Raw genomic sequence first — 17,669 nt, forward strand, 5'->3', positions numbered from 1 at the left:
TTAGCGGCGTATAGTACGAAACCTGGGGGGCAGAAAGCTTGCAATGCGGTAGTGTGGCCGAGCGGTCTAAGGCGCTGGATTTAGGCTCCAGTCTCTCTGGAGGCGTGGGTTCGAATCCCACCGCTGCCATATGGATTTTTTTCACCCCTGCCCCCTTTTCACAAGAAGCAACAGAAGGACTTGTGACTCCCTAGAGACGTAGTAACAAATGCCACGGCATGTTTCTTGGTACACCTATTCTATGGAAGTAAGCTGAAGCATTTGAACTGCTGTTCAATTTTCTTTTTTTTTAACAAATACATCAAGATAATTGTTGTTGTTGTTGTTGTTGTTGTTGAATTGTACTAGCAGTGTATAGTATGGAACCTGGGTGGCTAAGGGTTAGTGTTGTGGTAGTAAGTAAAGCTGAAGCATTGGAACTGCTGTTCATTTTTCTTTTTTTTGCAAATACATCAAAATAGTTGTTGTTGTTGTTGTTGTTGAATTGCACTAGCATTGTATAGTTTGGAACCTGGGTGGCCAAGAGTAAGTGTTGTGGTAGCGTGGCCGAGCGGTCTAAGGCGCTGGATTAAGGCTCCAGTCTCTCCGGAGGCGTGGGTTCAAATCCCACCGCTGCCATATTGTTTTTTTTTCAACCCCACTTCGGTCTTTTGAACTGCTGTAAAAGAAAATATTCCGTTCCATGGAATATTTGCATACACGCAAACATGTCAGCGCCAATGGTGTAGTGGTATCATACAAGATTCCCATTCTTGAGACCTGGGTTCAATTCCCAGTTGGCGCAAGCTGATAAGGCAGCGTTTGTGTTTTCAAACCAATAATTACGTTAAAATTTTACAATTGTATTAGTTGAATTGCGTTAGCGGCGTATAGTACGAAACCTGGGGGGCAGAAAGCTTGCAATGCGGTAGTGTGGCCGAGCGGTCTAAGGCGCTGGATTTAGGCTCCAGTCTCTCTGGAGGCGTGGGTTCGAATCCCACCGCTGCCATATGGATTTTTTTCACCCCTGCCCCCTTTTCACAAGAAGCAACAGAAGGACTTGTGACTCCCTAGAGACGTAGTAACAAATGCCACGGCATGTTTCTTGGTCCACCTATTCTATGGAAGTAAGCTGAAGCATTTGAACTGCTGTTCAATTTTCTTTTTTTTTAACAAATACATCAAGATAATTGTTGTTGTTGTTGTTGTTGTTGTTGAATTGTACTAGCAGTGTATAGTATGGAACCTGGGTGGCTAAGGGTTAGTGTTGTGGTAGTAAGTAAAGCTGAAGCATTGGAACTGCTGTTCATTTTTCTTTTTTTTGCAAATACATCAAAATAGTTGTTGTTGTTGTTGTTGAATTGCACTAGCATTGTATAGTTTGGAACCTGGGTGGCCAAGAGTAAGTGTTGTGGTAGCGTGGCCGAGCGGTCTAAGGCGCTGGATTAAGGCTCCAGTCTCTCCGGAGGCGTGGGTTCAAATCCCACCGCTGCCATATTGTTTTTTTTTCAACCCCACTTCGGTCTTTTGAACTGCTGTAAAAGAAAATATTCCGTTCCATGGAATATTTGCATACACGCAAACATGTCAGCGCCAATGGTGTAGTGGTATCATACAAGATTCCCATTCTTGTGACCTGGGTTCAATTCCCAGTTGGCGCAAGCTGATAAGGCAGCGTTTGTGTTTTCAAACCAATAATTACGTTAAAATTTTACAATTGTAGTAGTTGAATTGCGTTAGCGGCGTATAGTACGAAACCTGGGGGGCAGAAAGCTTGCAATGCGGTAGTGTGGCCGAGCGGTCTAAGGCGCTGGATTTAGGCTCCAGTCTCTCTGGAGGCGTGGGTTCGAATCCCACCGCTGCCATATGGATTTTTTTCACCCCTGCCCCCTTTTCACAAGAAGCAACAGAAGGACTTGTGACTCCCTAGAGACGTAGTAACAAATGCCACGGCATGTTTCTTGGTACACCTATTCTATGGAAGTAAGCTGAAGCATTTGAACTGCTGTTCAATTTTCTTTTTTTTTAACAAATACATCAAGATAATTGTTGTTGTTGTTGTTGTTGTTGTTGAATTGTACTAGCAGTGTATAGTATGGAACCTGGGTGGCTAAGGGTTAGTGTTGTGGTAGTAAGTAAAGCTGAAGCATTGGAACTGCTGTTCATTTTTCTTTTTTTTGCAAATACATCAAAATAGTTGTTGTTGTTGTTGTTGTTGAATTGCACTAGCATTGTATAGTTTGGAACCTGGGTGGCCAAGAGTAAGTGTTGTGGTAGCGTGGCCGAGCGGTCTAAGGCGCTGGATTAAGGCTCCAGTCTCTCCGGAGGCGTGGGTTCAAATCCCACCGCTGCCATATTGTTTTTTTTTCAACCCCACTTCGGTCTTTTGAACTGCTGTAAAAGAAAATATTCCGTTCCATGGAATATTTGCATACACGCAAACATGTCAGCGCCAATGGTGTAGTGGTATCATACAAGATTCCCATTCTTGAGACCTGGGTTCAATTCCCAGTTGGCGCAAGCTGATAAGGCAGCGTTTGTGTTTTCAAACCAATAATTACGTTAAAATTTTACAATTGTATTAGTTGAATTGCGTTAGCGGCGTATAGTACGAAACCTGGGGGGCAGAAAGCTTGCAATGCGGTAGTGTGGCCGAGCGGTCTAAGGCGCTGGATTTAGGCTCCAGTCTCTCTGGAGGCGTGGGTTCGAATCCCACCGCTGCCATATGGATTTTTTTCACCCCTGCCCCCTTTTCACAAGAAGCAACAGAAGGACTTGTGACTCCCTAGAGACGTAGTAACAAATGCCACGGCATGTTTCTTGGTACACCTATTCTATGGAAGTAAGCTGAAGCATTTGAACTGCTGTTCAATTTTCTTTTTTTTTAACAAATACATCAAGATAATTGTTGTTGTTGTTGTTGTTGTTGTTGAATTGTACTAGCAGTGTATAGTATGGAACCTGGGTGGCTAAGGGTTAGTGTTGTGGTAGTAAGTAAAGCTGAAGCATTGGAACTGCTGTTCATTTTTCTTTTTTTTGCAAATACATCAAAATAGTTGTTGTTGTTGTTGTTGAATTGCACTAGCATTGTATAGTTTGGAACCTGGGTGGCCAAGAGTAAGTGTTGTGGTAGCGTGGCCGAGCGGTCTAAGGCGCTGGATTAAGGCTCCAGTCTCTCCGGAGGCGTGGGTTCAAATCCCACCGCTGCCATATTGTTTTTTTTTCAACCCCACTTCGGTCTTTTGAACTGCTGTAAAAGAAAATATTCCGTTCCATGGAATATTTGCATACACGCAAACATGTCAGCGCCAATGGTGTAGTGGTATCATACAAGATTCCCATTCTTGTGACCTGGGTTCAATTCCCAGTTGGCGCAAGCTGATAAGGCAGCGTTTGTGTTTTCAAACCAATAATTACGTTAAAATTTTACAATTGTAGTAGTTGAATTGCGTTAGCGGCGTATAGTACGAAACCTGGGGGGCAGAAAGCTTGCAATGCGGTAGTGTGGCCGAGCGGTCTAAGGCGCTGGATTTAGGCTCCAGTCTCTCTGGAGGCGTGGGTTCGAATCCCACCGCTGCCATATGGATTTTTTTCACCCCTGCCCCCTTTTCACAAGAAGCAACAGAAGGACTTGTGACTCCCTAGAGACGTAGTAACAAATGCCACGGCATGTTTCTTGGTACACCTATTCTATGGAAGTAAGCTGAAGCATTTGAACTGCTGTTCAATTTTCTTTTTTTTTAACAAATACATCAAGATAATTGTTGTTGTTGTTGTTGTTGTTGTTGAATTGTACTAGCAGTGTATAGTATGGAACCTGGGTGGCTAAGGGTTAGTGTTGTGGTAGTAAGTAAAGCTGAAGCATTGGAACTGCTGTTCATTTTTCTTTTTTTTGCAAATACATCAAAATAGTTGTTGTTGTTGTTGTTGAATTGCACTAGCATTGTATAGTTTGGAACCTGGGTGGCCAAGAGTAAGTGTTGTGGTAGCGTGGCCGAGCGGTCTAAGGCGCTGGATTAAGGCTCCAGTCTCTCCGGAGGCGTGGGTTCAAATCCCACCGCTGCCATATTGTTTTTTTTTCAACCCCACTTCGGTCTTTTGAACTGCTGTAAAAGAAAATATTCCGTTCCATGGAATATTTGCATACACGCAAACATGTCAGCGCCAATGGTGTAGTGGTATCATACAAGATTCCCATTCTTGTGACCTGGTTTCAATTCCCAGTTGGCGCAAGCTGATAAGGCAGCGTTTGTGTTTTCAAACCAATAATTACGTTAAAATTTTACAATTGTAGTAGTTGAATTGCGTTAGCGGCGTATAGTACGAAACCTGGGGGGCAGAAAGCTTGCAATGCGGTAGTGTGGCCGAGCGGTCTAAGGCGCTGGATTTAGGCTCCAGTCTCTCTGGAGGCGTGGGTTCGAATCCCACCGCTGCCATATGGATTTTTTTCACCCCTGCCCCCTTTTCACAAGAAGCAACAGAAGGACTTGTGACTCCCTAGAGACGTAGTAACAAATGCCACGGCATGTTTCTTGGTCCACCTATTCTATGGAAGTAAGCTGAAGCATTTGAACTGCTGTTCAATTTTCTTTTTTTTTAACAAATACATCAAGATAATTGTTGTTGTTGTTGTTGTTGTTGTTGAATTGTACTAGCAGTGTATAGTATGGAACCTGGGTGGCTAAGGGTTAGTGTTGTGGTAGTAAGTAAAGCTGAAGCATTGGAACTGCTGTTCATTTTTCTTTTTTTTGCAAATACATCAAAATAGTTGTTGTTGTTGTTGTTGTTGAATTGCACTAGCATTGTATAGTTTGGAACCTGGGTGGCCAAGAGTAAGTGTTGTGGTAGCGTGGCCGAGCGGTCTAAGGCGCTGGATTAAGGCTCCAGTCTCTCCGGAGGCGTGGGTTCAAATCCCACCGCTGCCATATTGTTTTTTTTTCAACCCCACTTCGGTCTTTTGAACTGCTGTAAAAGAAAATATTCCGTTCCATGGAATATTTGCATACACGCAAACATGTCAGCGCCAATGGTGTAGTGGTATCATACAAGATTCCCATTCTTGAGACCTGGGTTCAATTCCCAGTTGGCGCAAGCTGATAAGGCAGCGTTTGTGTTTTCAAACCAATAATTACGTTAAAATTTTACAATTGGATTAGTTGAATTGCGTTAGCGGCGTATAGTACGAAACCTGGGGGGCAGAAAGCTTGCAATGCGGTAGTGTGGCCGAGCGGTCTAAGGCGCTGGATTTAGGCTCCAGTCTCTCTGGTGGCGTGGGTTCGAATCCCACCGCTGCCATATGGATTTTTTTCACCCCTGCCCCCTTTTCACAAGAAGCAACAGAAGGACTTGTGACTCCCTAGAGACGTAGTAACAAATGCCACGGCATGTTTCTTGGTCCACCTATTCTATGGAAGTAAGCTGAAGCATTTGAACTGCTGTTCAATTTTCTTTTTTTTTAACAAATACATCAAGATAATTGTTGTTGTTGTTGTTGTTGTTGTTGAATTGTACTAGCAGTGTATAGTATGGAACCTGGGTGGCTAAGGGTTAGTGTTGTGGTAGTAAGTAAAGCTGAAGCATTGGAACTGCTGTTCATTTTTCTTTTTTTTGCAAATACATCAAAATAGTTGTTGTTGTTGTTGTTGAATTGCACTAGCATTGTATAGTTTGGAACCTGGGTGGCCAAGAGTAAGTGTTGTGGTAGCGTGGCCGAGCGGTCTAAGGCGCTGGATTAAGGCTCCAGTCTCTCCGGAGGCGTAGGTTCAAATCCCACCGCTGCCATATTGTTTTTTTTTCAACCCCACTTCGGTCTTTTGAACTGCTGTAAAAGAAAATATTCCGTTCCATGGAATATTTGCATACACGCAAACATGTCAGCGCCAATGGTGTAGTGGTATCATACAAGATTCCCATTCTTGTGACCTGGGTTCAATTCCCAGTTGGCGCAAGCTGATAAGGCAGCGTTTGTGTTTTCAAACCAATAATTACGTTAAAATTTTACAATTGTAGTAGTTGAATTGCGTTAGCGGCGTATAGTACGAAACCTGGGGGGCAGAAAGCTTGCAATGCGGTAGTGTGGCCGAGCGGTCTAAGGCGCTGGATTTAGGCTCCAGTCTCTCTGGAGGCGTGGGTTCGAATCCCACCGCTGCCATATGGATTTTTTTCACCCCTGCCCCCTTTTCACAAGAAGCAACAGAAGGACTTGTGACTCCCTAGAGACGTAGTAACAAATGCCACGGCATGTTTCTTGGTCCACCTATTCTATGGAAGTAAGCTGAAGCATTTGAACTGCTGTTCAATTTTCTTTTTTTTTAACAAATACATCAAGATAATTGTTGTTGTTGTTGTTGTTGTTGTTGAATTGTACTAGCAGTGTATAGTATGGAACCTGGGTGGCTAAGGGTTAGTGTTGTGGTAGTAAGTAAAGCTGAAGCATTGGAACTGCTGTTCATTTTTCTTTTTTTTGCAAATACATCAAAATAGTTGTTGTTGTTGTTGTTGAATTGCACTAGCATTGTATAGTTTGGAACCTGGGTGGCCAAGAGTAAGTGTTGTGGTAGCGTGGCCGAGCGGTCTAAGGCGCTGGATTAAGGCTCCAGTCTCTCCGGAGGCGTGGGTTCAAATCCCACCGCTGCCATATTGTTTTTTTTTCAACCCCACTTCGGTCTTTTGAACTGCTGTAAAAGAAAATATTCCGTTCCATGGAATATTTGCATACACGCAAACATGTCAGCGCCAATGGTGTAGTGGTATCATACAAGATTCCCATTCTTGTGACCTGGGTTCAATTCCCAGTTGGCGCAAGCTGATAAGGCAGCGTTTGTGTTTTCAAACCAATAATTACGTTAAAATTTTACAATTGTAGTAGTTGAATTGCGTTAGCGGCGTATAGTACGAAACCTGGGGGGCAGTAAGCTTGCAATGCGGTAGTGTGGCCGAGCGGTCTAAGGCGCTGGATTTAGGCTCCAGTCTCTCTGGAGGCGTGGGTTCGAATCCCACCGCTGCCATATGGATTTTTTTCACCCCTGCCCCCTTTTCACAAGAAGCAACAGAAGGACTTGTGACTCCCTAGAGACGTAGTAACAAATGCCACGGCATGTTTCTTGGTACACCTATTCTATGGAAGTAAGCTGAAGCATTTGAACTGCTGTTCAATTTTCTTTTTTTTTAACAAATACATCAAGATAATTGTTGTTGTTGTTGTTGTTGTTGTTGAATTGTACTAGCAGTGTATAGTATGGAACCTGGGTGGCTAAGGGTTAGTGTTGTGGTAGTAAGTAAAGCTGAAGCATTGGAACTGCTGTTCATTTTTCTTTTTTTTGCAAATACATCAAAATAGTTGTTGTTGTTGTTGTTGTTGAATTGCACTAGCATTGTATAGTTTGGAACCTGGGTGGCCAAGAGTAAGTGTTGTGGTAGCGTGGCCGAGCGGTCTAAGGCGCTGGATTAAGGCTCCAGTCTCTCCGGAGGCGTGGGTTCAAATCCCACCGCTGCCATGTTGTTTTTTTTTCAACCCCACTTCGGTCTTTTGAACTGCTGTAAAAGAAAATATTCCGTTCCATGGAATATTTGCATACACGCAAACATGTCAGCGCCAATGGTGTAGTGGTATCATACAAGATTCCCATTCTTGTGACCTGGGTTCAATTCCCAGTTGGCGCAAGCTGATAAGGCAGCGTTTGTGTTTTCAAACCAATAATTACGTTAAAATTTTACAATTGTACTAGTTGAATTGCGTTAGCGGCGTATAGTACGAAACCTGGGGGGCAGAAAGCTTGCAATGCGGTAGTGTGGCCGAGCGGTCTAAGGCGCAGGATTTAGGCTCCAGTCTCTCTGGAGGCGTGGGTTCGAATCCCACCGCTGCCATATGGATTTTTTTCACCCCTGCCCCCTTTTCACAAGAAGCAACAGAAGGACTTGTGACTCCCTAGAGACGTAGTAACAAATGCCACGGCATGTTTCTTGGTACACCTATTCTATGGAAGTAAGCTGAAGCATTTGAACTGCTGTTCAATTTTCTTTTTTTTTAACAAATACATCAAGATAATTGTTGTTGTTGTTGTTGTTGTTGAATTGTACTAGCAGTGTATAGTATGGAACCTGGGTGGCTAAGGGTTAGTGTTGTGGTAGTAAGTAAAGCTGAAGCATTGGAACTGCTGTTCATTTTTCTTTTTTTTGCAAATACATCAAAATAGTTGTTGTTGTTGTTGTTGAATTGCACTAGCATTGTATAGTTTGGAACCTGGGTGGCCAAGAGTAAGTGTTGTGGTAGCGTGGCCGAGCGGTCTAAGGCGCTGGATTAAGGCTCCAGTCTCTCCGGAGGCGTGGGTTCAAATCCCACTGCTGCCATATTGTTTTTTTTTCAACCCCACTTCGGTCTTTTGAACTGCTGTAAAAGAAAATATTCCGTTCCATGGAATATTTGCATACACGCAAACATGTCAGCGCCAATGGTGTAGTGGTATCATACAAGATTCCCATTCTTGTGACCTGGGTTCAATTCCCAGTTGGCGCAAGCTGATAAGGCAGCGTTTGTGTTTTCAAACCAATAATTACGTTAAAATTTTACAATTGTAGTAGTTGAATTGCGTTAGCGGCGTATAGTACGAAACCTGGGGGGCAGAAAGCTTGCAATGCGGTAGTGTGGCCGAGCGGTCTAAGGCGCTGGATTTAGGCTCCAGTCTCTCTGGAGGCGTGGGTTCGAATCCCACCGCTGCCATATGGATTTTTTTCACCCCTGCCCCCTTTTCACAAGAAGCAACAGAAGGACTTGTGACTCCCTAGAGACGTAGTAACAAATGCCACGGCATGTTTCTTGGTACACCTATTCTATGGAAGTAAGCTGAAGCATTTGAACTGCTGTTCAATTTTCTTTTTTTTTAACAAATACATCAAGATAATTGTTGTTGTTGTTGTTGTTGTTGTTGTTGTTGTTGAATTGTACTAGCAGTGTATAGTATGGAACCTGGGTGGCTAAGGGTTAGTGTTGTGGTAGTAAGTAAAGCTGAAGCATTGGAACTGCTGTTCATTTTTCTTTTTTTTGCAAATACATCAAAATAGTTGTTGTTGTTGTTGTTGTTGTTGAATTGCACTAGCATTGTATAGTTTGGAACCTGGGTGGCCAAGAGAAAGTGTTGTGGTAGCGTGGCCGAGCGGTCTAAGGTGCTGGATTAAGGCTCCAGTCTCTCCGGAGGCGTGGGTTCAAATCCCACCGCTGCCATATTGTTTTTTTTTCAACCCCACTTCGGTCTTTTGAACTGCTGTAAAAGAAAATATTCCGTTCCATGGAATATTTGCATACACGCAAACATGTCAGCGCCAATGGTGTAGTGGTATCATACAAGATTCCCATTCTTGTGACCTGGGTTCAATTCCCAGTTGGCGCAAGCTGATAAGGCAGCGTTTGTGTTTTCAAACCAATAATTACGTTAAAATTTTACAATTGTAGTAGTTGAATTGCGTTAGCGGCGTATAGTACGAAACCTGGGGGGCAGAAAGCTTGCAATGCGGTAGTGTGGCCGAGCGGTCTAAGGCGCTGGATTTAGGCTCCAGTCTCTCTGGAGGCGTGGGTTCGAATCCCACCGCTGCCATATGGATTTTTTTCACCCCTGCCCCCTTTTCACAAGAAGCAACAGAAGGACTTGTGACTCCCTAGAGACGTAGTAACAAATGCCACGGCATGCTTCTTGGTACACCTATTCTATGGAAGTAAGCTGAAGCATTTGAACTGCTGTTCAATTTTCTTTTTTTTTAACAAATACATCAAGATAATTGTTGTTGTTGTTGTTGTTGTTGTTGTTGAATTGTACTAGCAGTGTATAGTATGGAACCTGGGTGGCTAAGGGTTAGTGTTGTGGTAGTAAGTAAAGCTGAAGCATTGGAACTGCTGTTCATTTTTCTTTTTTTTGCAAATACATCAAAATAGTTGTTGTTGTTGTTGTTGTTGAATTGCACTAGCATTGTATAGTTTGGAACCTGGGTGGCCAAGAGTAAGTGTTGTGGTAGCGTGGCCGAGTGGTCTAAGGCGCTGGATTAAGGCTCCAGTCTCTCCGGAGGCGTGGGTTCAAATCCCACCGCTGCCATATTGTTTTTTTTTCAACCCCACTTCGGTCTTTTGAACTGCTGTAAAAGAAAATATTCCGTTCCATGGAATATTTGCATACACGCAAACATGTCAGCGCCAATGGTGTAGTGGTATCATACAAGATTCCCATTCTTGTGACCTGGGTTCAATTCCCAGTTGGCGCAAGCTGATAAGGCAGCGTTTGTGTTTTCAAACCAATAATTACGTTAACATTTTACAATTGTAGTAGTTGAATTGCGTTAGCGGCGTATAGTACGAAACCTGGGGGGCAGAAAGCTTGCAATGCGGTAGTGTGGCCGAGCGGTCTAAGGCGCTGGATTTAGGCTCCAGTCTCTCTGGAGGCGTGGGTTCGAATCCCACCGCTGCCATATGGATTTTTTTCACCCCTGCCCCCTTTTCACAAGAAGCAACAGAAGGACTTGTGACTCCCTAGAGACGTAGTAACAAATGCCACGGCATGTTTCTTGGTACACCTATTCTATGGAAGTAAGCTGAAGCATTTGAACTGCTGTTCAATTTTCTTTTTTTTTAACAAATACATCAAGATAATTGTTGTTGTTGTTGTTGTTGTTGTTGAATTGTACTAGCAGTGTATAGTATGGAACCTGGGTGGCTAAGGGTTAGTGTTGTGGTAGTAAGTAAAGCTGAAGCATTGGAACTGCTGTTCATTTTTCTTTTTTTTGCAAATACATCAAAATAGTTGTTGGTGTTGTTGTTGAATTGCACTAGCATTGTATAGTTTGGAACCTGGGTGGCCAAGAGTAAGTGTTGTGGTAGCGTGGCCGAGCGGTCTAAGGCGCTGGATTAAGGCTCCAGTCTCTCCGGAGGCGTGGGTTCAAATCCCACCGCTGCCATATTATTTTTTTTTCAACCCCACTTCGGTCTTTTGAACTGCTGTAAAAGAAAATATTCCGTTCCATGGAATATTTGCATACACGCAAACATGTCAGCGCCAATGGTGTAGTGGTATCATACAAGATTCCCATTCTTGTGACCTGGGTTCAATTCCCAGTTGGCGCAAGCTGATAAGGCAGCGTTTGTGTTTTCAAACCAATAATTACGTTAAAATTTTACAATTGTACTAGTTGAATTGCGTTAGCGGCGTATAGTACGAAACCTGGGGGACAGAACCCTTGCAATGCGGTAGTGTGGCCGAGCGGTCTAAGGCGCTGGATTTAGGCTCCAGTCTCTCTGGAGGCGTGGGTTCGAATCCCACCGCTGCCATATGGATTTTTTTCACCCCTGCCCCCTTTTCACAAGAAGCAACAGAAGGACTTGTGACTCCCTAGAGACGTAGTAACAAATGCCACGGCATGTTTCTTGGTACACCTATTCTATGGAAGTAAGCTGAAGCATTTGAACTGCTGTTCAATTTTCTTTTTTTTTAACAAATACATCAAGATAATTGTTGTTGTTGTTGTTGTTGTTGTTGTTGTTGTTGAATTGTACTAGCAGTGTATAGTATGGAACCTGGGTGGCTAAGGGTTAGTGTTGTGGTAGTAAGTAAAGCTGAAGCATTGGAACTGCTGTTCATTTTTCTTTTTTTTGCAAATACATCAAAATAGTTGTTGTTGTTGTTGTTGTTGTTGAATTGCACTAGCATTGTATAGTTTGGAACCTGGGTGGCCAAGAGAAAGTGTTGTGGTAGCGTGGCCGAGCGGTCTAAGGTGCTGGATTAAGGCTCCAGTCTCTCCGGAGGCGTGGGTTCAAATCCCACCGCTGCCATATTGTTTTTTTTTCAACCCCACTTCGGTCTTTTGAACTGCTGTAAAAGAAAATATTCCGTTCCATGGAATATTTGCATACACGCAAACATGTCAGCGCCAATGGTGTAGTGGTATCATACAAGATTCCCATTCTTGTGACCTGGGTTCAATTCCCAGTTGGCGCAAGCTGATAAGGCAGCGTTTGTGTTTTCAAACCAATAATTACGTTAAAATTTTACAATTGTAGTAGTTGAATTGCGTTAGCGGCGTATAGTACGAAACCTGGGGGGCAGAAAGCTTGCAATGCGGTAGTGTGGCCGAGCGGTCTAAGGCGCTGGATTTAGGCTCCAGTCTCTCTGGAGGCGTGGGTTCGAATCCCACCGCTGCCATATGGATTTTTTTCACCCCTGCCCCCTTTTCACAAGAAGCAACAGAAGGACTTGTGACTCCCTAGAGACGTAGTAACAAATGCCACGGCATGCTTCTTGGTACACCTATTCTATGGAAGTAAGCTGAAGCATTTGAACTGCTGTTCAATTTTCTTTTTTTTTAACAAATACATCAAGATAATTGTTGTTGTTGTTGTTGTTGTTGTTGTTGAATTGTACTAGCAGTGTATAGTATGGAACCTGGGTGGCTAAGGGTTAGTGTTGTGGTAGTAAGTAAAGCTGAAGCATTGGAACTGCTGTTCATTTTTCTTTTTTTTGCAAATACATCAAAATAGTTGTTGTTGTTGTTGTTGTTGAATTGCACTAGCATTGTATAGTTTGGAACCTGGGTGGCCAAGAGTAAGTGTTGTGGTAGCGTGGCCGAGTGGTCTAAGGCGCTGGATTAAGGCTCCAGTCTCTCCGGAGGCGTGGGTTCAAATCCCACCGCTGCCATATTGTTTTTTTTTCAACCCCACTTCGGTCTTTTGAACTGCTGTAAAAGAAAATATTCCGTTCCATGGAATATTTGCATACACGCAAACATGTCAGCGCCAATGGTGTAGTGGTATCATACAAGATTCCCATTCTTGTGACCTGGGTTCAATTCCCAGTTGGCGCAAGCTGATAAGGCAGCGTTTGTGTTTTCAAACCAATAATTACGTTAACATTTTACAATTGTAGTAGTTGAATTGCGTTAGCGGCGTATAGTACGAAACCTGGGGGGCAGAAAGCTTGCAATGCGGTAGTGTGGCCGAGCGGTCTAAGGCGCTGGATTTAGGCTCCAGTCTCTCTGGAGGCGTGGGTTCGAATCCCACCGCTGCCATATGGATTTTTTTCACCCCTGCCCCCTTTTCACAAGAAGCAACAGAAGGACTTGTGACTCCCTAGAGACGTAGTAACAAATGCCACGGCATGTTTCTTGGTACACCTATTCTATGGAAGTAAGCTGAAGCATTTGAACTGCTGTTCAATTTTCTTTTTTTTTAACAAATACATCAAGATAATTGTTGTTGTTGTTGTTGTTGTTGTTGAATTGTACTAGCAGTGTATAGTATGGAACCTGGGTGGCTAAGGGTTAGTGTTGTGGTAGTAAGTAAAGCTGAAGCATTGGAACTGCTGTTCATTTTTCTTTTTTTTGCAAATACATCAAAATAGTTGTTGGTGTTGTTGTTGAATTGCACTAGCATTGTATAGTTTGGAACCTGGGTGGCCAAGAGTAAGTGTTGTGGTAGCGTGGCCGAGCGGTCTAAGGCGCTGGATTAAGGCTCCAGTCTCTCCGGAGGCGTGGGTTCAAATCCCACCGCTGCCATATTGTTTTTTTTTCAACCCCACTTCGGTCTTTTGAACTGCTGTAAAAGAAAATATTCCGTTCCATGGAATATTTGCATACACGCAAACATGTCAGCGCCAATGGTGTAGTGGTATCATACAAGATTCCCATTCTTGTGACCTGGGTTCAATTCCCAGTTGGCGCAAGCTGATAAGGCAGCGTTTGTGTTTTCAAACCAATAATTACGTTAAAATTTTACAATTGTAGTAGTTGAATTGCGTTAGCGGCGTATAGTACGAAACCTGGGGGGCAGAAAGCTTGCAATGCGGTAGTGTGGCCGAGCGGTCTAAGGCGCTGGATTTAGGCTCCAGTCTCTCTGGAGGCGTGGGTTCGAATCCCTCCGCTGCCATATGGATTTTTTTCACCCCTGCCCCCTTTTCACAAGAAGCAACAGAAGGACTTGTGACTCCCTAGAGACGTAGTAACAAATGCCACGGCATGTTTCTTGGTACACCTATTCTATGGAAGTAAGCTGAAGCATTTGAACTGCTGTTCAATTTTCTTTTTTTTTAACAAATACATCAAGATAATTGTTGTTGTTGTTGTTGTTGTTGTTGTTGTTGTTGAATTGTACTAGCAGTGTATAGTATGGAACCTGGGTGGCTAAGGGTTAGTGTTGTGGTAGTAAGTAAAGCTGAAGCATTGGAACTGCTGTTCATTTTTCTTTTTTTTGCAAATACATCAAAATAGTTGTTGTTGTTGTTGTTGTTGTTGTTGAATTGCACTAGCATTGTATAGTTTGGAACCTGGGTGGCCAAGAGTAAGTGTTGTGGTAGCGTGGCCGAGCGGTCTAAGGCGCTGGATTAAGGCTCCAGTCTCTCCGGAGGCGTGGGTTCAAATCCCACCGCTGCCATATTGTTTTTTTTTCAACCCCACTTCGGTCTTTTGAACTGCTGTAAAAGAAAATATTCCGTTCCATGGAATATTTGCATACACGCAAACATGTCAGCGCCAATGGTGTAGTGGTATCATACAAGATTCCCATTCTTGTGACCTGGGTTCAATTCCCAGTTGGCGCAAGCTGATAAGGCAGCGTTTGTGTTTTCAAACCAATAATTACGTTAAAATTTTACAATTGTAGTAGTTGAATTGCGTTAGCGGCGTATAGTACGAAACCTGGGGGGCAGAAAGCTTGCAATGCGGTAGTGTGGCCGAGCGGTCTAAGGCGCTGGATTTAGGCTCCAGTCTCTCTGGAGGCGTGGGTTCGAATCCCACCGCTGCCATATGGATTTTTTTCACCCCTGCCCCCTTTTCACAAGAAGCAACAGAAGGACTTGTGACTCCCTAGAGACGTAGTAACAAATGCCACGGCATGTTTCTTGGTACACCTATTCTATGGAAGTAAGCTGAAGCATTTGAACTGCTGTTCAATTTTCTTTTTTTTTAACAAATACATCAAGATAATTGTTGTTGTTGTTGTTGTTGTTGTTGTTGTTGTTGAATTGTACTAGCAGTGTATAGTATGGAACCTGGGTGGCTAAGGGTTAGTGTTGTGGTAGTAAGTAAAGCTGAAGCATTGGAACTGCTGTTCATTTTTCTTTTTTTTGCAAATACATCAAAATAGTTGTTGTTGTTGTTGTTGTTGTTGAATTGCACTAGCATTGTATAGTTTGGAACCTGGGTGGCCAAGAGAAAGTGTTGTGGTAGCGTGGCCGAGCGGTCTAAGGTGCTGGATTAAGGCTCCAGTCTCTCCGGAGGCGTGGGTTCAAATCCCACCGCTGCCATATTGTTTTTTTTTCAACCCCACTTCGGTCTTTTGAACTGCTGTAAAAGAAAATATTCCGTTCCATGGAATATTTGCATACACGCAAACATGTCAGCGCCAATGGTGTAGTGGTATCATACAAGATTCCCATTCTTGTGACCTGGGTTCAATTCCCAGTTGGCGCAAGCTGATAAGGCAGCGTTTGTGTTTTCAAACCAATAATTACGTTAAAATTTTACAATTGTAGTAGTTGAATTGCGTTAGCGGCGTATAGTACGAAACCTGGGGGGCAGAAAGCTTGCAATGCGGTAGTGTGGCCGAGCGGTCTAAGGCGCTGGATTTAGGCTCCAGTCTCTCTGGAGGCGTGGGTTCGAATCCCACCGCTGCCATATGGATTTTTTTCACCCCTGCCCCCTTTTCACAAGAAGCAACAGAAGGACTTGTGACTCCCTAGAGACGTAGTAACAAATGCCACGGCATGCTTCTTGGTACACCTATTCTATGGAAGTAAGCTGAAGCATTTGAACTGCTGTTCAATTTTCTTTTTTTTTAACAAATACATCAAGATAATTGTTGTTGTTGTTGTTGTTGTTGTTGTTGAATTGTACTAGCAGTGTATAGTATGGAACCTGGGTGGCTAAGGGTTAGTGTTGTGGTAGTAAGTAAAGCTGAAGCATTGGAACTGCTGTTCATTTTTCTTTTTTTTGCAAATACATCAAAATAGTTGTTGTTGTTGTTGTTGTTGAATTGCACTAGCATTGTATAGTTTGGAACCTGGGTGGCCAAGAGTAAGTGTTGTGGTAGCGTGGCCGAGTGGTCTAAGGCGCTGGATTAAGGCTCCAGTCTCTCCGGAGGCGTGGGTTCAAATCCCACCGCTGCCATATTGTTTTTTTTTCAACCCCACTTCGGTCTTTTGAACTGCTGTAAAAGAAAATATTCCGTTCCATGGAATATTTGCATACACGCAAACATGTCAGCGCCAATGGTGTAGTGGTATCATACAAGATTCCCATTCTTGTGACCTGGGTTCAATTCCCAGTTGGCGCAAGCTGATAAGGCAGCGTTTGTGTTTTCAAACCAATAATTACGTTAACATTTTACAATTGTAGTAGTTGAATTGCGTTAGCGGCGTATAGTACGAAACCTGGGGGGCAGAAAGCTTGCAATGCGGTAGTGTGGCCGAGCGGTCTAAGGCGCTGGATTTAGGCTCCAGTCTCTCTGGAGGCGTGGGTTCGAATCCCACCGCTGCCATATGGATTTTTTTCACCCCTGCCCCCTTTTCACAAGAAGCAACAGAAGGACTTGTGACTCCCTAGAGACGTAGTAACAAATGCCACGGCATGTTTCTTGGTACACCTATTCTATGGAAGTAAGCTGAAGCATTTGAACTGCTGTTCAATTTTCTTTTTTTTTAACAAATACATCAAGATAATTGTTGTTGTTGTTGTTGTTGTTGTTGTTGAATTGTACTAGCAGTGTATAGTATGGAACCTGGGTGGCTAAGGGTTAGTGTTGTGGTAGTAAGTAAAGCTGAAGCATTGGAACTGCTGTTCATTTTTCTTTTTTTTGCAAATACATCAAAATAGTTGTTGGTGTTGTTGTTGAATTGCACTAGCATTGTATAGTTTGGAACCTGGGTGGCCAAGAGTAAGTGTTGTGGTAGCGTGGCCGAGCGGTCTAAGGCGCTGGATTAAGGCTCCAGTCTCTCCGGAGGCGTGGGTTCAAATCCCACCGCTGCCATATTATTTTTTTTTCAACCCCACTTCGGTCTTTTGAACTGCTGTAAAAGAAAATATTCCGTTCCATGGAATATTTGCATACACGCAAACATGTCAGCGCCAATGGTGTAGTGGTATCATACAAGATTCCCATTCTTGTGACCTGGGTTCAATTCCCAGTTGGCGCAAGCTGATAAGGCAGCGTTTGTGTTTTCAAACCAATAATTACGTTAAAATTTTACAATTGTACTAGTTGAATTGCGTTAGCGGCGTATAGTACGAAACCTGGGGGACAGAACCCTTGCAATGCGGTAGTGTGGCCGAGCGGTCTAAGGCGCTGGATTTAGGCTCCAGTCTCTCTGGAGGCGTGGGTTCGAATCCCACCGCTGCCATATGGATTTTTTTCACCCCTGCCCCCTTTTCACAAGAAGCAACAGAAGGACTTGTGACTCCCTAGAGACGTAGTAACAAATGCCACGGCATGTTTCTTGGTACACCTATTCTATGGAAGTAAGCTGAAGCATTTGAACTGCTGTTCAATTTTCTTTTTTTTTAACAAATACATCAAGATAATTGTTGTTGTTGTTGTTGTTGTTGTTGTTGAATTGTACTAGCAGTGTATAGTATGGAACCTGGGTGGCTAAGGGTTAGTGTTGTGGTAGTAAGTAAAGCTGAAGCATTGGAACTGCTGTTCATTTTTCTTTTTTTTGCAAATACAT

The 17,669-nt window shown here is 43.4% G+C and overlaps 61 non-coding genes across 61 annotated transcripts; all 61 read left to right on the forward strand.

Annotated features, from left to right (window-relative positions):
- Positions 1 to 47: 47 nt before the first annotated feature.
- trnal-uag (transfer RNA leucine (anticodon UAG)) lies at positions 48 to 129 on the forward strand. Its single transcript has one exon. It is a non-coding gene; the product is annotated as a tRNA-Leu (tRNA).
- A 407-nt stretch (positions 130 to 536) lies between these two features.
- Positions 537 to 618, forward strand: trnal-aag (transfer RNA leucine (anticodon AAG)). The gene has a single exon. It is a non-coding gene; the product is annotated as a tRNA-Leu (tRNA).
- Positions 619 to 713: 95 nt separating this feature from the next.
- On the forward strand, positions 714 to 784 carry trnag-ccc (transfer RNA glycine (anticodon CCC)). Its single transcript has one exon. It is a non-coding gene; the product is annotated as a tRNA-Gly (tRNA).
- Positions 785 to 906: 122 nt separating this feature from the next.
- Positions 907 to 988, forward strand: trnal-uag (transfer RNA leucine (anticodon UAG)). The gene has a single exon. It is a non-coding gene; the product is annotated as a tRNA-Leu (tRNA).
- Positions 989 to 1,392: 404 nt separating this feature from the next.
- trnal-aag (transfer RNA leucine (anticodon AAG)) lies at positions 1,393 to 1,474 on the forward strand. Its single transcript has one exon. It is a non-coding gene; the product is annotated as a tRNA-Leu (tRNA).
- Positions 1,475 to 1,569: 95 nt separating this feature from the next.
- On the forward strand, positions 1,570 to 1,640 carry trnag-ccc (transfer RNA glycine (anticodon CCC)). Its single transcript has one exon. It is a non-coding gene; the product is annotated as a tRNA-Gly (tRNA).
- Positions 1,641 to 1,762: 122 nt separating this feature from the next.
- trnal-uag (transfer RNA leucine (anticodon UAG)) lies at positions 1,763 to 1,844 on the forward strand. Its single transcript has one exon. It is a non-coding gene; the product is annotated as a tRNA-Leu (tRNA).
- A 407-nt stretch (positions 1,845 to 2,251) lies between these two features.
- On the forward strand, positions 2,252 to 2,333 carry trnal-aag (transfer RNA leucine (anticodon AAG)). Its single transcript has one exon. It is a non-coding gene; the product is annotated as a tRNA-Leu (tRNA).
- A 95-nt stretch (positions 2,334 to 2,428) lies between these two features.
- trnag-ccc (transfer RNA glycine (anticodon CCC)) lies at positions 2,429 to 2,499 on the forward strand. Its single transcript has one exon. It is a non-coding gene; the product is annotated as a tRNA-Gly (tRNA).
- Positions 2,500 to 2,621: 122 nt separating this feature from the next.
- On the forward strand, positions 2,622 to 2,703 carry trnal-uag (transfer RNA leucine (anticodon UAG)). The gene has a single exon. It is a non-coding gene; the product is annotated as a tRNA-Leu (tRNA).
- Positions 2,704 to 3,107: 404 nt separating this feature from the next.
- On the forward strand, positions 3,108 to 3,189 carry trnal-aag (transfer RNA leucine (anticodon AAG)). Its single transcript has one exon. It is a non-coding gene; the product is annotated as a tRNA-Leu (tRNA).
- Positions 3,190 to 3,284: 95 nt separating this feature from the next.
- Positions 3,285 to 3,355, forward strand: trnag-ccc (transfer RNA glycine (anticodon CCC)). The gene has a single exon. It is a non-coding gene; the product is annotated as a tRNA-Gly (tRNA).
- A 122-nt stretch (positions 3,356 to 3,477) lies between these two features.
- Positions 3,478 to 3,559, forward strand: trnal-uag (transfer RNA leucine (anticodon UAG)). The gene has a single exon. It is a non-coding gene; the product is annotated as a tRNA-Leu (tRNA).
- Positions 3,560 to 3,963: 404 nt separating this feature from the next.
- trnal-aag (transfer RNA leucine (anticodon AAG)) lies at positions 3,964 to 4,045 on the forward strand. Its single transcript has one exon. It is a non-coding gene; the product is annotated as a tRNA-Leu (tRNA).
- A 95-nt stretch (positions 4,046 to 4,140) lies between these two features.
- On the forward strand, positions 4,141 to 4,211 carry trnag-ccc (transfer RNA glycine (anticodon CCC)). The gene has a single exon. It is a non-coding gene; the product is annotated as a tRNA-Gly (tRNA).
- A 122-nt stretch (positions 4,212 to 4,333) lies between these two features.
- Positions 4,334 to 4,415, forward strand: trnal-uag (transfer RNA leucine (anticodon UAG)). The gene has a single exon. It is a non-coding gene; the product is annotated as a tRNA-Leu (tRNA).
- A 407-nt stretch (positions 4,416 to 4,822) lies between these two features.
- trnal-aag (transfer RNA leucine (anticodon AAG)) lies at positions 4,823 to 4,904 on the forward strand. Its single transcript has one exon. It is a non-coding gene; the product is annotated as a tRNA-Leu (tRNA).
- Positions 4,905 to 4,999: 95 nt separating this feature from the next.
- trnag-ccc (transfer RNA glycine (anticodon CCC)) lies at positions 5,000 to 5,070 on the forward strand. The gene has a single exon. It is a non-coding gene; the product is annotated as a tRNA-Gly (tRNA).
- A 122-nt stretch (positions 5,071 to 5,192) lies between these two features.
- Positions 5,193 to 5,274, forward strand: trnal-uag (transfer RNA leucine (anticodon UAG)). The gene has a single exon. It is a non-coding gene; the product is annotated as a tRNA-Leu (tRNA).
- A 404-nt stretch (positions 5,275 to 5,678) lies between these two features.
- trnal-aag (transfer RNA leucine (anticodon AAG)) lies at positions 5,679 to 5,760 on the forward strand. The gene has a single exon. It is a non-coding gene; the product is annotated as a tRNA-Leu (tRNA).
- A 95-nt stretch (positions 5,761 to 5,855) lies between these two features.
- Positions 5,856 to 5,926, forward strand: trnag-ccc (transfer RNA glycine (anticodon CCC)). The gene has a single exon. It is a non-coding gene; the product is annotated as a tRNA-Gly (tRNA).
- Positions 5,927 to 6,048: 122 nt separating this feature from the next.
- Positions 6,049 to 6,130, forward strand: trnal-uag (transfer RNA leucine (anticodon UAG)). Its single transcript has one exon. It is a non-coding gene; the product is annotated as a tRNA-Leu (tRNA).
- A 404-nt stretch (positions 6,131 to 6,534) lies between these two features.
- Positions 6,535 to 6,616, forward strand: trnal-aag (transfer RNA leucine (anticodon AAG)). Its single transcript has one exon. It is a non-coding gene; the product is annotated as a tRNA-Leu (tRNA).
- Positions 6,617 to 6,711: 95 nt separating this feature from the next.
- On the forward strand, positions 6,712 to 6,782 carry trnag-ccc (transfer RNA glycine (anticodon CCC)). Its single transcript has one exon. It is a non-coding gene; the product is annotated as a tRNA-Gly (tRNA).
- A 122-nt stretch (positions 6,783 to 6,904) lies between these two features.
- On the forward strand, positions 6,905 to 6,986 carry trnal-uag (transfer RNA leucine (anticodon UAG)). The gene has a single exon. It is a non-coding gene; the product is annotated as a tRNA-Leu (tRNA).
- Positions 6,987 to 7,393: 407 nt separating this feature from the next.
- trnal-aag (transfer RNA leucine (anticodon AAG)) lies at positions 7,394 to 7,475 on the forward strand. The gene has a single exon. It is a non-coding gene; the product is annotated as a tRNA-Leu (tRNA).
- Positions 7,476 to 7,570: 95 nt separating this feature from the next.
- On the forward strand, positions 7,571 to 7,641 carry trnag-ccc (transfer RNA glycine (anticodon CCC)). Its single transcript has one exon. It is a non-coding gene; the product is annotated as a tRNA-Gly (tRNA).
- A 122-nt stretch (positions 7,642 to 7,763) lies between these two features.
- Positions 7,764 to 7,845, forward strand: trnal-uag (transfer RNA leucine (anticodon UAG)). The gene has a single exon. It is a non-coding gene; the product is annotated as a tRNA-Leu (tRNA).
- Positions 7,846 to 8,246: 401 nt separating this feature from the next.
- trnal-aag (transfer RNA leucine (anticodon AAG)) lies at positions 8,247 to 8,328 on the forward strand. The gene has a single exon. It is a non-coding gene; the product is annotated as a tRNA-Leu (tRNA).
- Positions 8,329 to 8,423: 95 nt separating this feature from the next.
- trnag-ccc (transfer RNA glycine (anticodon CCC)) lies at positions 8,424 to 8,494 on the forward strand. The gene has a single exon. It is a non-coding gene; the product is annotated as a tRNA-Gly (tRNA).
- A 122-nt stretch (positions 8,495 to 8,616) lies between these two features.
- Positions 8,617 to 8,698, forward strand: trnal-uag (transfer RNA leucine (anticodon UAG)). Its single transcript has one exon. It is a non-coding gene; the product is annotated as a tRNA-Leu (tRNA).
- Positions 8,699 to 9,117: 419 nt separating this feature from the next.
- On the forward strand, positions 9,118 to 9,199 carry trnal-aag (transfer RNA leucine (anticodon AAG)). Its single transcript has one exon. It is a non-coding gene; the product is annotated as a tRNA-Leu (tRNA).
- Positions 9,200 to 9,294: 95 nt separating this feature from the next.
- trnag-ccc (transfer RNA glycine (anticodon CCC)) lies at positions 9,295 to 9,365 on the forward strand. The gene has a single exon. It is a non-coding gene; the product is annotated as a tRNA-Gly (tRNA).
- A 122-nt stretch (positions 9,366 to 9,487) lies between these two features.
- On the forward strand, positions 9,488 to 9,569 carry trnal-uag (transfer RNA leucine (anticodon UAG)). The gene has a single exon. It is a non-coding gene; the product is annotated as a tRNA-Leu (tRNA).
- Positions 9,570 to 9,979: 410 nt separating this feature from the next.
- Positions 9,980 to 10,061, forward strand: trnal-aag (transfer RNA leucine (anticodon AAG)). Its single transcript has one exon. It is a non-coding gene; the product is annotated as a tRNA-Leu (tRNA).
- A 95-nt stretch (positions 10,062 to 10,156) lies between these two features.
- trnag-ccc (transfer RNA glycine (anticodon CCC)) lies at positions 10,157 to 10,227 on the forward strand. Its single transcript has one exon. It is a non-coding gene; the product is annotated as a tRNA-Gly (tRNA).
- A 122-nt stretch (positions 10,228 to 10,349) lies between these two features.
- On the forward strand, positions 10,350 to 10,431 carry trnal-uag (transfer RNA leucine (anticodon UAG)). Its single transcript has one exon. It is a non-coding gene; the product is annotated as a tRNA-Leu (tRNA).
- Positions 10,432 to 10,835: 404 nt separating this feature from the next.
- On the forward strand, positions 10,836 to 10,917 carry trnal-aag (transfer RNA leucine (anticodon AAG)). The gene has a single exon. It is a non-coding gene; the product is annotated as a tRNA-Leu (tRNA).
- Positions 10,918 to 11,012: 95 nt separating this feature from the next.
- trnag-ccc (transfer RNA glycine (anticodon CCC)) lies at positions 11,013 to 11,083 on the forward strand. Its single transcript has one exon. It is a non-coding gene; the product is annotated as a tRNA-Gly (tRNA).
- Positions 11,084 to 11,205: 122 nt separating this feature from the next.
- Positions 11,206 to 11,287, forward strand: trnal-uag (transfer RNA leucine (anticodon UAG)). Its single transcript has one exon. It is a non-coding gene; the product is annotated as a tRNA-Leu (tRNA).
- Positions 11,288 to 11,706: 419 nt separating this feature from the next.
- On the forward strand, positions 11,707 to 11,788 carry trnal-aag (transfer RNA leucine (anticodon AAG)). Its single transcript has one exon. It is a non-coding gene; the product is annotated as a tRNA-Leu (tRNA).
- A 95-nt stretch (positions 11,789 to 11,883) lies between these two features.
- Positions 11,884 to 11,954, forward strand: trnag-ccc (transfer RNA glycine (anticodon CCC)). Its single transcript has one exon. It is a non-coding gene; the product is annotated as a tRNA-Gly (tRNA).
- Positions 11,955 to 12,076: 122 nt separating this feature from the next.
- Positions 12,077 to 12,158, forward strand: trnal-uag (transfer RNA leucine (anticodon UAG)). Its single transcript has one exon. It is a non-coding gene; the product is annotated as a tRNA-Leu (tRNA).
- Positions 12,159 to 12,568: 410 nt separating this feature from the next.
- trnal-aag (transfer RNA leucine (anticodon AAG)) lies at positions 12,569 to 12,650 on the forward strand. Its single transcript has one exon. It is a non-coding gene; the product is annotated as a tRNA-Leu (tRNA).
- Positions 12,651 to 12,745: 95 nt separating this feature from the next.
- On the forward strand, positions 12,746 to 12,816 carry trnag-ccc (transfer RNA glycine (anticodon CCC)). The gene has a single exon. It is a non-coding gene; the product is annotated as a tRNA-Gly (tRNA).
- Positions 12,817 to 12,938: 122 nt separating this feature from the next.
- Positions 12,939 to 13,020, forward strand: trnal-uag (transfer RNA leucine (anticodon UAG)). The gene has a single exon. It is a non-coding gene; the product is annotated as a tRNA-Leu (tRNA).
- A 404-nt stretch (positions 13,021 to 13,424) lies between these two features.
- Positions 13,425 to 13,506, forward strand: trnal-aag (transfer RNA leucine (anticodon AAG)). The gene has a single exon. It is a non-coding gene; the product is annotated as a tRNA-Leu (tRNA).
- Positions 13,507 to 13,601: 95 nt separating this feature from the next.
- trnag-ccc (transfer RNA glycine (anticodon CCC)) lies at positions 13,602 to 13,672 on the forward strand. The gene has a single exon. It is a non-coding gene; the product is annotated as a tRNA-Gly (tRNA).
- A 122-nt stretch (positions 13,673 to 13,794) lies between these two features.
- On the forward strand, positions 13,795 to 13,876 carry trnal-uag (transfer RNA leucine (anticodon UAG)). The gene has a single exon. It is a non-coding gene; the product is annotated as a tRNA-Leu (tRNA).
- Positions 13,877 to 14,298: 422 nt separating this feature from the next.
- trnal-aag (transfer RNA leucine (anticodon AAG)) lies at positions 14,299 to 14,380 on the forward strand. The gene has a single exon. It is a non-coding gene; the product is annotated as a tRNA-Leu (tRNA).
- Positions 14,381 to 14,475: 95 nt separating this feature from the next.
- trnag-ccc (transfer RNA glycine (anticodon CCC)) lies at positions 14,476 to 14,546 on the forward strand. The gene has a single exon. It is a non-coding gene; the product is annotated as a tRNA-Gly (tRNA).
- Positions 14,547 to 14,668: 122 nt separating this feature from the next.
- Positions 14,669 to 14,750, forward strand: trnal-uag (transfer RNA leucine (anticodon UAG)). The gene has a single exon. It is a non-coding gene; the product is annotated as a tRNA-Leu (tRNA).
- Positions 14,751 to 15,169: 419 nt separating this feature from the next.
- Positions 15,170 to 15,251, forward strand: trnal-aag (transfer RNA leucine (anticodon AAG)). The gene has a single exon. It is a non-coding gene; the product is annotated as a tRNA-Leu (tRNA).
- Positions 15,252 to 15,346: 95 nt separating this feature from the next.
- On the forward strand, positions 15,347 to 15,417 carry trnag-ccc (transfer RNA glycine (anticodon CCC)). Its single transcript has one exon. It is a non-coding gene; the product is annotated as a tRNA-Gly (tRNA).
- A 122-nt stretch (positions 15,418 to 15,539) lies between these two features.
- Positions 15,540 to 15,621, forward strand: trnal-uag (transfer RNA leucine (anticodon UAG)). The gene has a single exon. It is a non-coding gene; the product is annotated as a tRNA-Leu (tRNA).
- Positions 15,622 to 16,031: 410 nt separating this feature from the next.
- trnal-aag (transfer RNA leucine (anticodon AAG)) lies at positions 16,032 to 16,113 on the forward strand. The gene has a single exon. It is a non-coding gene; the product is annotated as a tRNA-Leu (tRNA).
- A 95-nt stretch (positions 16,114 to 16,208) lies between these two features.
- trnag-ccc (transfer RNA glycine (anticodon CCC)) lies at positions 16,209 to 16,279 on the forward strand. The gene has a single exon. It is a non-coding gene; the product is annotated as a tRNA-Gly (tRNA).
- A 122-nt stretch (positions 16,280 to 16,401) lies between these two features.
- trnal-uag (transfer RNA leucine (anticodon UAG)) lies at positions 16,402 to 16,483 on the forward strand. The gene has a single exon. It is a non-coding gene; the product is annotated as a tRNA-Leu (tRNA).
- Positions 16,484 to 16,890: 407 nt separating this feature from the next.
- Positions 16,891 to 16,972, forward strand: trnal-aag (transfer RNA leucine (anticodon AAG)). The gene has a single exon. It is a non-coding gene; the product is annotated as a tRNA-Leu (tRNA).
- Positions 16,973 to 17,067: 95 nt separating this feature from the next.
- Positions 17,068 to 17,138, forward strand: trnag-ccc (transfer RNA glycine (anticodon CCC)). Its single transcript has one exon. It is a non-coding gene; the product is annotated as a tRNA-Gly (tRNA).
- A 122-nt stretch (positions 17,139 to 17,260) lies between these two features.
- Positions 17,261 to 17,342, forward strand: trnal-uag (transfer RNA leucine (anticodon UAG)). Its single transcript has one exon. It is a non-coding gene; the product is annotated as a tRNA-Leu (tRNA).
- Positions 17,343 to 17,669: the final 327 nt, after the last annotated feature.

The sequence above is a fragment of the Acipenser ruthenus genome, chromosome 50 (assembly GCF_902713425.1).
Source record: "Acipenser ruthenus chromosome 50, fAciRut3.2 maternal haplotype, whole genome shotgun sequence".
NCBI classification, from domain to species: domain Eukaryota; kingdom Metazoa; phylum Chordata; class Actinopteri; order Acipenseriformes; family Acipenseridae; genus Acipenser; species Acipenser ruthenus.